The sequence below is a fragment of the Adiantum capillus-veneris genome, chromosome 13 (genome assembly GCF_014529385.1).
Source record: "Adiantum capillus-veneris isolate H3 chromosome 13, ASM1452938v2, whole genome shotgun sequence".
NCBI classification, from domain to species: Eukaryota; Viridiplantae; Streptophyta; class Polypodiopsida; order Polypodiales; family Pteridaceae; genus Adiantum; species Adiantum capillus-veneris.
In genome coordinates, this window is record NC_140943.1 from 104,143,152 (window position 1) to 104,152,543 (window position 9,392).

Here is a 9,392-nt window from a genome sequence, read left to right on the forward strand (position 1 = left end):
TGAGCTTTTGCTTTGTGTATGCTTTTGTGGGATAGTGGCTGGAGTTTACTCGCCATAGTTTGTGATCGAGATTATCTCTCACATTGACAGGTTTTGTCAATTTGGACACAGTTTGGTGTTCTTGTACCCAATCTCGTAGGAGTGAGGATTTGCGAATGCTTGCGTGGCTACAATACAGGTAGTCACAGGTTTCACAGGTCTTTTTGCAAATTTATGCAGGCAGTTTCTCTTGTGGGACGCCTTTTGAGCTAGTTTGCTCTCTACTTGCAGATATGGTTATGCACTTTACGCTCGGTTGAGCAGTTTGTCCCAGTTTATGCTTGCACAATTTGTAGATTGTGGAGTTGTTTTATGCATATGTGAGCATCGATTTTGATATGATTGATCATGCTTTTGAGCATTGTGAGTGGTCAAGTTACCTCTCACTTTGTTTACCATAGTGTTGGCATGGATATGGAGATGCTTCAGGCTGGAGGCGGTTCTCGCTCACGATTGACTGACATGTTGGCACTACGGCCACGATGCTTCAGGCGTATGAGACAGCGAAAGAGGCAGATGCATGGTGCTATTATGAGGACAAATGCTAGAGAATATGCATGTGATGGGCATGTCACTTTTGAGTCTAGCTTGCCTTCATACTACTTTGTGTGTCTTGGGATAGCACATTGTCTACGCGTTTTCTACTAGACAAGCATGCAATTTTTCACGTGACTCCACGTTGTGATTTGTTTTGCTCTTTCTCTAGTGGGAGACTTGGTTGTATGTAGTTTGCTGATGGTTCATCATATGACATAGAGGGTGGTGGAGATGTATGCATGTCTTTATCTAGTGGTGAATTCTTACGCTACAAGATGTATGTTATGTACCACAACTCAGCCAGAGTCTCATTTCAGTGCGTCAATTGCAGAGTAGTGGACATTGTGTATTGCTTGGAGAGTGGTCATTTCAGATGCATAGGGGATCATTGGTGATAGCCAGAGGTGTTAGGAGTGGTTTGGTATACCCTTTGCATATTTCTGACTCGTGAGGCGATGTAGTCTCTATGTATTTGCAGCCATTTTTGGAGCGAGAGACGAGGTGTGATCTCTTTTTCGGATGTGCTGCATGGAGAGTAGGTTGTGCATTTGTCTTGTGGTGATGTTCACGCAAACAACGGTATCTTCGGGGATGCACAGCTTGGTCAGTCTCATCAGTTGAGGTGACATCAGCTGAGCCAAAGACCAATTCATTGTTCTATGATGCATCTGATGTGTTTAAGGGTGACAGTGTCCTTCAGACAGTGTATATGATTGCAGTGGTGCTGGTTTTTTGGTTTTGCATTCATTGTTAGTAGATATGCCTTTGCCAGACGATGCTAACATGGTGATGCATAGTTAGGTGGTTCCTGATGAGGATGCATATGGCACACTGAGGTTGCTGATAGGGATAGCTTGGAACATATAGTGCATGTTTCATTGGCTTTCGAGTCTCTCATGCTTGATCTTTTGGTCTCAAGACCTGATCTTTCTTATGCGGTTGGTGCATTTGCGGTGGGAGTTGTCAATAATCCGATGACTGACACTGGCATTGTGCATTGTGGAGCCATGCAGGTCCGATTTTCCAAATCAAAAACCTAGACGTCAAGCACATTACAGGAAAAACAAGGCAGCATACAAGGCAAGAGATAACCTAATGCCAAAAATGAGGAACAAAATGGACATTTTATCTTTGGTAAAAGCCAAAGACTGCATTAAAATGAAAATATCATGCCAATTCTCTCGAGATCGAGACTCTAGGACAAAAGACAATCCTAAGGATGTAAAAACCCAAACTCAGAAGTTGAACACGGGAAAAAACCAAATTGAGGAACCAAAATGGACGAAAGTTGAGTGTAAAAAGAAATACCAAGAGCTCAAAAAAACTATGAGGGAAGTATGGACAACTGAAACGAAAAACAAAGAAGATGAGAAAGACAAGAGAGACAACCATATGAGTGTACCATCTCATTATAGAAAGTTAACTATTCAAGACCGAAAGATAGTGTTGACACAGCCCAGACAAGAACGAGGGAGAAGGAGCCATATGACGGGCCGGAGGGTGCAAGGAAAATAGACCTAGCAGGACCTAGAGAGGAACCGCAACCCGTCTATATAGCCACCGATCTAAGTCAAGAAGAGGAAGAGGAGCTTGTCAGCCTCCTTCAAGAATATAAGGATGTGTTTGCATGGTCTTACAAGGACTTAAAGGGAGTGGATCCTACAATATGTTAGCATACTATCCCTTCTAATGCGAAACCTAGCGGACAAAGGCCATACACGTACAATGACATCTTTGCTAAGCGTATCAAAAAGGAAGAGATCGATAAGCTGAAGGAAGTGGAGTTTATCTGTGAGATATAACACACTGATTGGGTGTCTCCAATCGTTGCGGTAACCAAAAATAATGGTAAACTCTGAGTGTGTGTCAACCTCAAAAAAGTCAATGCAGCCACAATAAGGGATAATTATCCCTTACCAATTACGGACCACGTCCTTGAATGAGTGGAAGGAAAGTGTGCATATTCCTTCTTGGACGGATTCTCTGGCTACAACCAACTTGCAATTACACTTGAGGACCAATATAAAACAGCATTTGCCATAGAATGGGGCATATTTGCATATAGGGACATGCCATTTGGGTTGACAAATGCACCTACAACGTTTCAAAGATTGATGGCACATGCTTTCAAGGAATACTTGAGGATGTTCTTGGAAATCTATATGGATGAGATATGTGTACACTCTTTCCAAAGAGAGGAACCTACGGAACACCTCAAAAAGGTATTTGAAAAATACAAGACATATAGAATCTTTCTTAATCCAGAAAAGTGTGTTTTCATGGTAAGACGAGGGTGAATCTTGGGACATATTGTCTCAAAAAATAGAATATCTACAGATTTGGATAAGATTAAAGTGATTATCAAAATGTCTAAGCCAATCAATACAAGCAAGTACAATGCTTTATGGGACATTGTGGTTATTACAGGAGGTTCATACACATGTATGCGATTGTTTCCCAACCGCTGTATAGACTTATAGTGATCTTTCAATGGATAGATGAGTGCAAAGAATCATTTAAGAAATTAAAATATGCCCTTGTAAACTGCTCCGGTGCTAAAGTCACTTGATTGGGAAAAAATCTCACGTTCATATGAATGCATCTGCATTTTCTATAGGATGTATTATAGCTCAACCATGAGAGGGAACCATAGATTTCCCAGTCAGCTATTCTAACCGAGAACTAACAGTGCCAAAAATAATTACGCAACCACCAAAAGAAAGGGGCTTGGAATGATTTATGATGTTAAGAAATTTTGGCATTATCTCCTCATAGATAAAGTTTGTGTTTTTCACAGACCATCAAGCCTTTTTATACCTTGTCAATAAACCATGCAATACAAGGCAAATTGTAAGATGGTTCATTATATTTCTTGAGTTTGACTTTACAGTAGTCGTGAAAAAGGGGAAGACACATCTTAGAGCATACCACCTTCCTCGATTAGCAAATGGAGAAGCTCCAAAGGGTGTGGATGATGATCTCCCGGATGCATATCTCTTCAATACAGAAATGGTACCTTTAGTGGTCCCAAGAGATCACAAAGCTACATAGGGTGGATAATTTGACAAAACGAACCAAGACCTTAAACAAAGATTAATTCAACAAGCTAAGAGCTTTCAATTGATTGGCGGATGTTTATATAATCTAGGCTCCGACGGTGTGCATAAACCTTGAGGAATACAAAAACTATTTGCTGGAAGCACATAATCAGGATTTAGTATTTCATTGTTCATCCACAAAAGCATTCCAATGCTTGCAACAATTAGGACTGTATTGGCCAACTATGTGTGTTGATATTCATAATTATGTAACTAGTTGCACAAAATGTAGATCAAGCCCACCCATAGAACATGCAACATTGTTTCAAATAACAGCTATGCCAGAATGGAGTCAATACATTATTGACTTCTTGGAGAAATAAACATTTCCTGAAAATATCACCAGAGCATGACGGAGAGTGATAGAATTAGAAGCTCGTGATTTCACTCTGATAGAAAATTAGCTTTATAAAAGAGGAAAGGATAACCAGCTTAGGTTGTGCACAACGGAGAGCATATACATTCCAATCTTGGAACAAGCACATGAAGGGACTAGTGGAGTCCATTTCTCAGGGGAAAAGACAGCAAAAAGTGTCCTCACCTCTGGAATATGGTGGCCAACATTACGTATGGACGTGAGCAAATATACAAAATGGACGTGAGAAAAATTACATATGGACGTGAGCAAATATACAAAATGATGTGAGTCTTGTCAACGAACCAACGTGCCAATAAAGCGAGATGAGATGACCCTTGGAGGCAGAGCTTTTGCTAAGTGGGGAATAGACTTTGTGGGACCAATCTCACCCCCTTCTTACAAGACACATTCCTAATATATCATCGTGGCCACATATTATCTCACTAAATGGGTCGAAGCTAAAGCTACAAAAAAATATGATGCCAGGAATACTACACAATTTCTATATGAAAATGTCTTTGTTTTATATAGTCTACTTATAGAAATTGTCAATGATCGAGCCACACATTTCATAAATGAACGATTGAAAATCTTTTTGAAGACTTCATGATAGTTCATAAGAAGTTAGCTCCCTACCACCCACAAGTTAATGGCTAGGCAGAAGCTACAAATAAGACTCTATGTATAGTCTTAACTAAGATAGTGTCAGAGTCTAGAATGGACTGGGATCAAAAGTTACATTCAACATTATGAGCTTATAGAATTGCTTACAAAACCTCGATAGGAACAACACCGTACAACATGCTGTTTGGACTTAATGCTATACTGCCTATGGAATTCTTAATCCCAACACTAAGAGTATCAAAACTTCTAGAGTGGACAGGTCATGAGATATCTTCACGAATAGATGACCTTGAAAAGCTAGATAAGCTTCACTTGAAAGCAGTAGCTTCCATCTATGCACAAAAATGAAGGCAAAAAGATTTTTTTTATAAGCATGTACGATCCAAAAAATTTAAAACAGGCAATTTTGTCTTGATTTACATGTCAAAACAACATGCTAAGAAAATTAAAAAAGTGAGGGACGGGAGACTTATCACCAAGTGGGGCCGTAAAGCTTTCTACATTGTATGGGGAAGAAATGCCTAACTACATTAGTGGATGTCGATTGAAAAAAATTCATCTATCACTAACCCCAAATATGCTTCAACAAATCCATCGCGCAAAGAAACCGACGCAAGAGAAACAAAAGATTTTTGCAGAAGCTCAAGCAGAGGCCAAGGAACGGATAGAAGAAAGAAAGCTTCTTCGACAGCAACAACAACATGGACCACCTTTGAATATTAATGCCAATCAAGTCACAGACTTTGACACAAAGAACATGAAGGATCCAGAAATTGATGTCAAACTAGGACATAATAAAGTTAAGGCAATAGCAATGCTTGATTTGGGGGCTCAAGGTAACTTGATCTCCTACAGCCTTTACAAGCAACTTCAACTTGACAATAAATTACAGGAGAGAAAACAAAAAATCCACAGTTATTTAGACACTCAATCGGGGTAATGGGATGGACGATGCTCATAGTACAGGTCATCAAAGATATCTATCCGTATAAATTTTATGTTGTAGAAGATACACACACACAACATGCCTTATTGCTAGGGAAACCTTGGTAGAGAAGGTATAATGTACAACTTGACTGGAGCCACAATATCGTAAATATCCAATCTAATTCAGGAAAACAACAAGTTCCTTTCGCTTCAATATCTGTAGACAAACCATCAGTACTGCATAGGAAACAGGCCCTTACATATGCCCATTGTCCAACAATGGATTCCAAAAGAGAGATACAATGCAGGCAAAACAAGTCAATAGGGCAAATACTCTTGTCCACAACGGGAGTTCGATGAGTCATAAGCAAATAGACAGATTTCACAAAAGTAAACCCCAACGAACCCCACATACACCAAAACAAAGCTATCAAGCACATTTGGATCAGGAAAGATCAAGCTACAAGGGATGAGCAAAGAGAATTTGCCGATAACTCTCCAACGACATCCATTACAAACAGAAAGCTGAACCCAAACTCTCATCATAAGTAGATATGGGTACCAAAGCAGTTACTTATGGATCAAAGCAAGCATACAAAAATCTAGATCGAAAGCAAAAACCTCAGGAACTACCTCAAGTACACTTCTTCAACAAAAAACCAAGGGCATGTTTCAGTCCATTAGTACCCACAGTTCAGATTTGGATACCTAAACAAAGAACAGTCACAGATACAAAGACAATGAGGAGCCACATGGCTTTAAAAACTCTGTTGATGATCAAAGAAAGAGCAAGGATATTGGAGAGTTTTTTTTTTTGCCTACCTCACAAGGATCATACTTCCATACGAAGCTTCAACATTGAATGCCAATAAGCATCATGCTTATATCTTCCTCTTGCATAGCATTAATTTTTCCATGCATTGCTTGAGTATGCATATAGAGCCGCATTACCTGGCCAGCATTAGCACCTTCTTGAGCCTCATACATAGCACATACCCTTGGGTAATACACCATTGTCCAGGAGGACTCCGACTAGGAAGGGGGGAGGCATCTCAATGTGGAACCGACACGCCTTAGTGTAAAAAAGTGCACTGTTTTTCATAGTTTTACGGGTTTTTATGTTTGATTGCGAGTATTTTGGTAAACTCGAGTAGATATGCCCTTAATAATTGTGTGATAACAAATGACAAAGGACAAACAGCAAGATGAGCCTCTACGTGTGTGTATATATGTAAAAATCGTAGTTTTCATGCTAAAAAAGTGAGAAAATGGAGCAACCTGGACAAAAAATACTACAGATAGATGTATATAGTGGTTTATTATGCTATTATCTAATTATCTTGTTTTTTGAATAATTTTTGAGTCAAGTTAGATAATTTCCTTTATTTTTTATTAATTTTCTAGAAAAAAACAAAGAAAAATTGAAAAAGCAGATGAAATAGTGACATGGTGACAAAAAAAAAATATGGGAGTGATCAGTAAGTGAATGAAACCTTATGGTGAAGTATGAGAAAAGTTGCGGAAAGCCAGTGTGGCCAGTTTTTGGACGAAATGACAAATTTTCCGAAAATAGAGCACTCGGAGTCCAAATGAAGAAATTTATGAGCCTAAAGTACATCTCGCAACAAGATAGGGGCACATGTCAAATTTTTATAAAAAGTGATCCAAGAAACCCCGGTATAAGTTTATTTGGGCCCACTTAGTAGCTCATTTTCACTATTCACAAGCGAGAGAGAGCTTGGGAGACGTAGACTGCACGGACGTTCTACGACTGCATACAATGCACATGACACACCGACCGGTGCCAGACATGAGAGATAGACTTGTTACCATGAGATTTTCTTGTTCTATACACTCTTTGTCACAAAAAACTTCAAAAAAGGGCAATGTGGCATCGCTGAAAAGAAATCAAAACGGGGCCGTAACACATCAACCACCCAACTGATAGCTACAAGACTTGACAGGGGATAAACCGGAAAAACCCTAACCTCTTCGGGCACGACAAAGCGGATCGGGCAGGAGTCGTCGAAATGACGCGAAACTTCATGAGAAGTTATGTCTCAAGCATGTCTATAAGCCAAGTTAGCCTCCTCCCAAATTTATCATCAAAAAGTGGACCAAAACATCGTGTAAGGCTTCAAAACCGCAAAGCATCATCTGGGCCTCATGGCCAAGCTAGGTGTCCGTTTGCCACCAAACTTCACAAGCGTCATTGACATATCATCAACAACCAACATGTAAGGTCAAACATCAAGAAAAATTGTCGCCAACCATCTCCACAACAAAAGACGTTATTTGAGCGACAAATCGCCAAAAAGGGTATCTATGAGTTTAAATGATACATTAAATCCATGGAAAGGTGCCTCACAACATCCACATGCAGGGGCATTAAAGCTCGAGAAGAATCTTTGCAGGAACAAGTCCTCAAATGAAGAAATCTCTTTCGGAGAATGGAAGTCCAAACATGAAGATTCTAAGCTGAACATCTGACTTTTAAAGTTGAAAACCAGCTATTAGGACTTAAGGCACAATCATAAAACATCCCAAGGCATCAAAAACATTTTTTTATCACTGAAGACATCATACGCGTATGATGTCTCACAGTCAAATTTTGCACAAGAAAGCACTCACTTGACTTACCAACCCATTTTGCATACCTTAAACATGGAGCACATAAGATTTCATTAGATTTAGAGCCAATTAGGGTACTCAAGAACCACAAAATGCAAAGTCTCAGCCTTATTCCATTTTTGGATTTGGACTTATCAAAAGTGCTATAAATCAAGTGAGATTTTATACGCAGCATAAACATAGCCTATACATCATATGACTAAGCTCAGAAACACATTTTGCAAAAGTAGACATTATACGTGTATAAAGTCTACTCCTGTCACAGAGAAGTTCTACCAACATTGTGAACATCCAGACTTATAAAGCACATCACATACAGCCTCTACACCAAGTTTGGACCACATTGGGCATGTTTTGATCACCACTTACATCAATTTATAAATCAAGGTGTCATAACTTGTTTCTATGACCTTGAGCTCAGGAACATTAGTCCAATTCCATATTTGTACCTAACTAAGCCATACACACATTATGGCCTACCTCTACCACAAGTTTAAGTGAAAAATTCCAAAATAGACATTATACGCATATAATGTCTAAAAGCCCTGAATTGACAAGATGAAGTGGGTTTGCAAACTCTTAACTCTTTGTACAAATCATCATGAGCTCCCCAACCCACTTTAATCACAATTGGATGTGTTTTGACCTTCAATCACTCAAAAGAGCGGAATCCTGTGTGCAAAAATCTCTTGAAGATCTTTGATACCAATTCACAAGTTCAAATTTATATCAAAGAGCATGGGCACCTTGCACAAGCCATACACAACCTACCTATGGAATCTCAAGCTGTATTGCATCAATAGACTTTGTTACGCGTATAATGTCTAAACTTTTATACAGAGGCCAAACCCCACATTTTTCAGCACAAGCTTGCTCACTATGTTGTATAAAAATCATGCCTTCAATTTGGACAAGTTTGGGCTAGGTGATGACCACTTGGAGCACAAAATGAGAAAATCCCAACAAAGGAAGCATTCTATGTCCCCAAACATATGACTCATCTCCAAATCAAAATCAAAGATGACAAATGGAATTCCAATCACCAAAGGAAATGGTAGGGCAGGTCTCTCTCAAAGTAGGTTCAAATATTTCTAAAGATTACTATTTTCTTTCTTTGATTGTCACTCAATATACTAAGCTAATTGTGGTCTTGTTTTTTGTTCTTTTAGGAGTAGGAT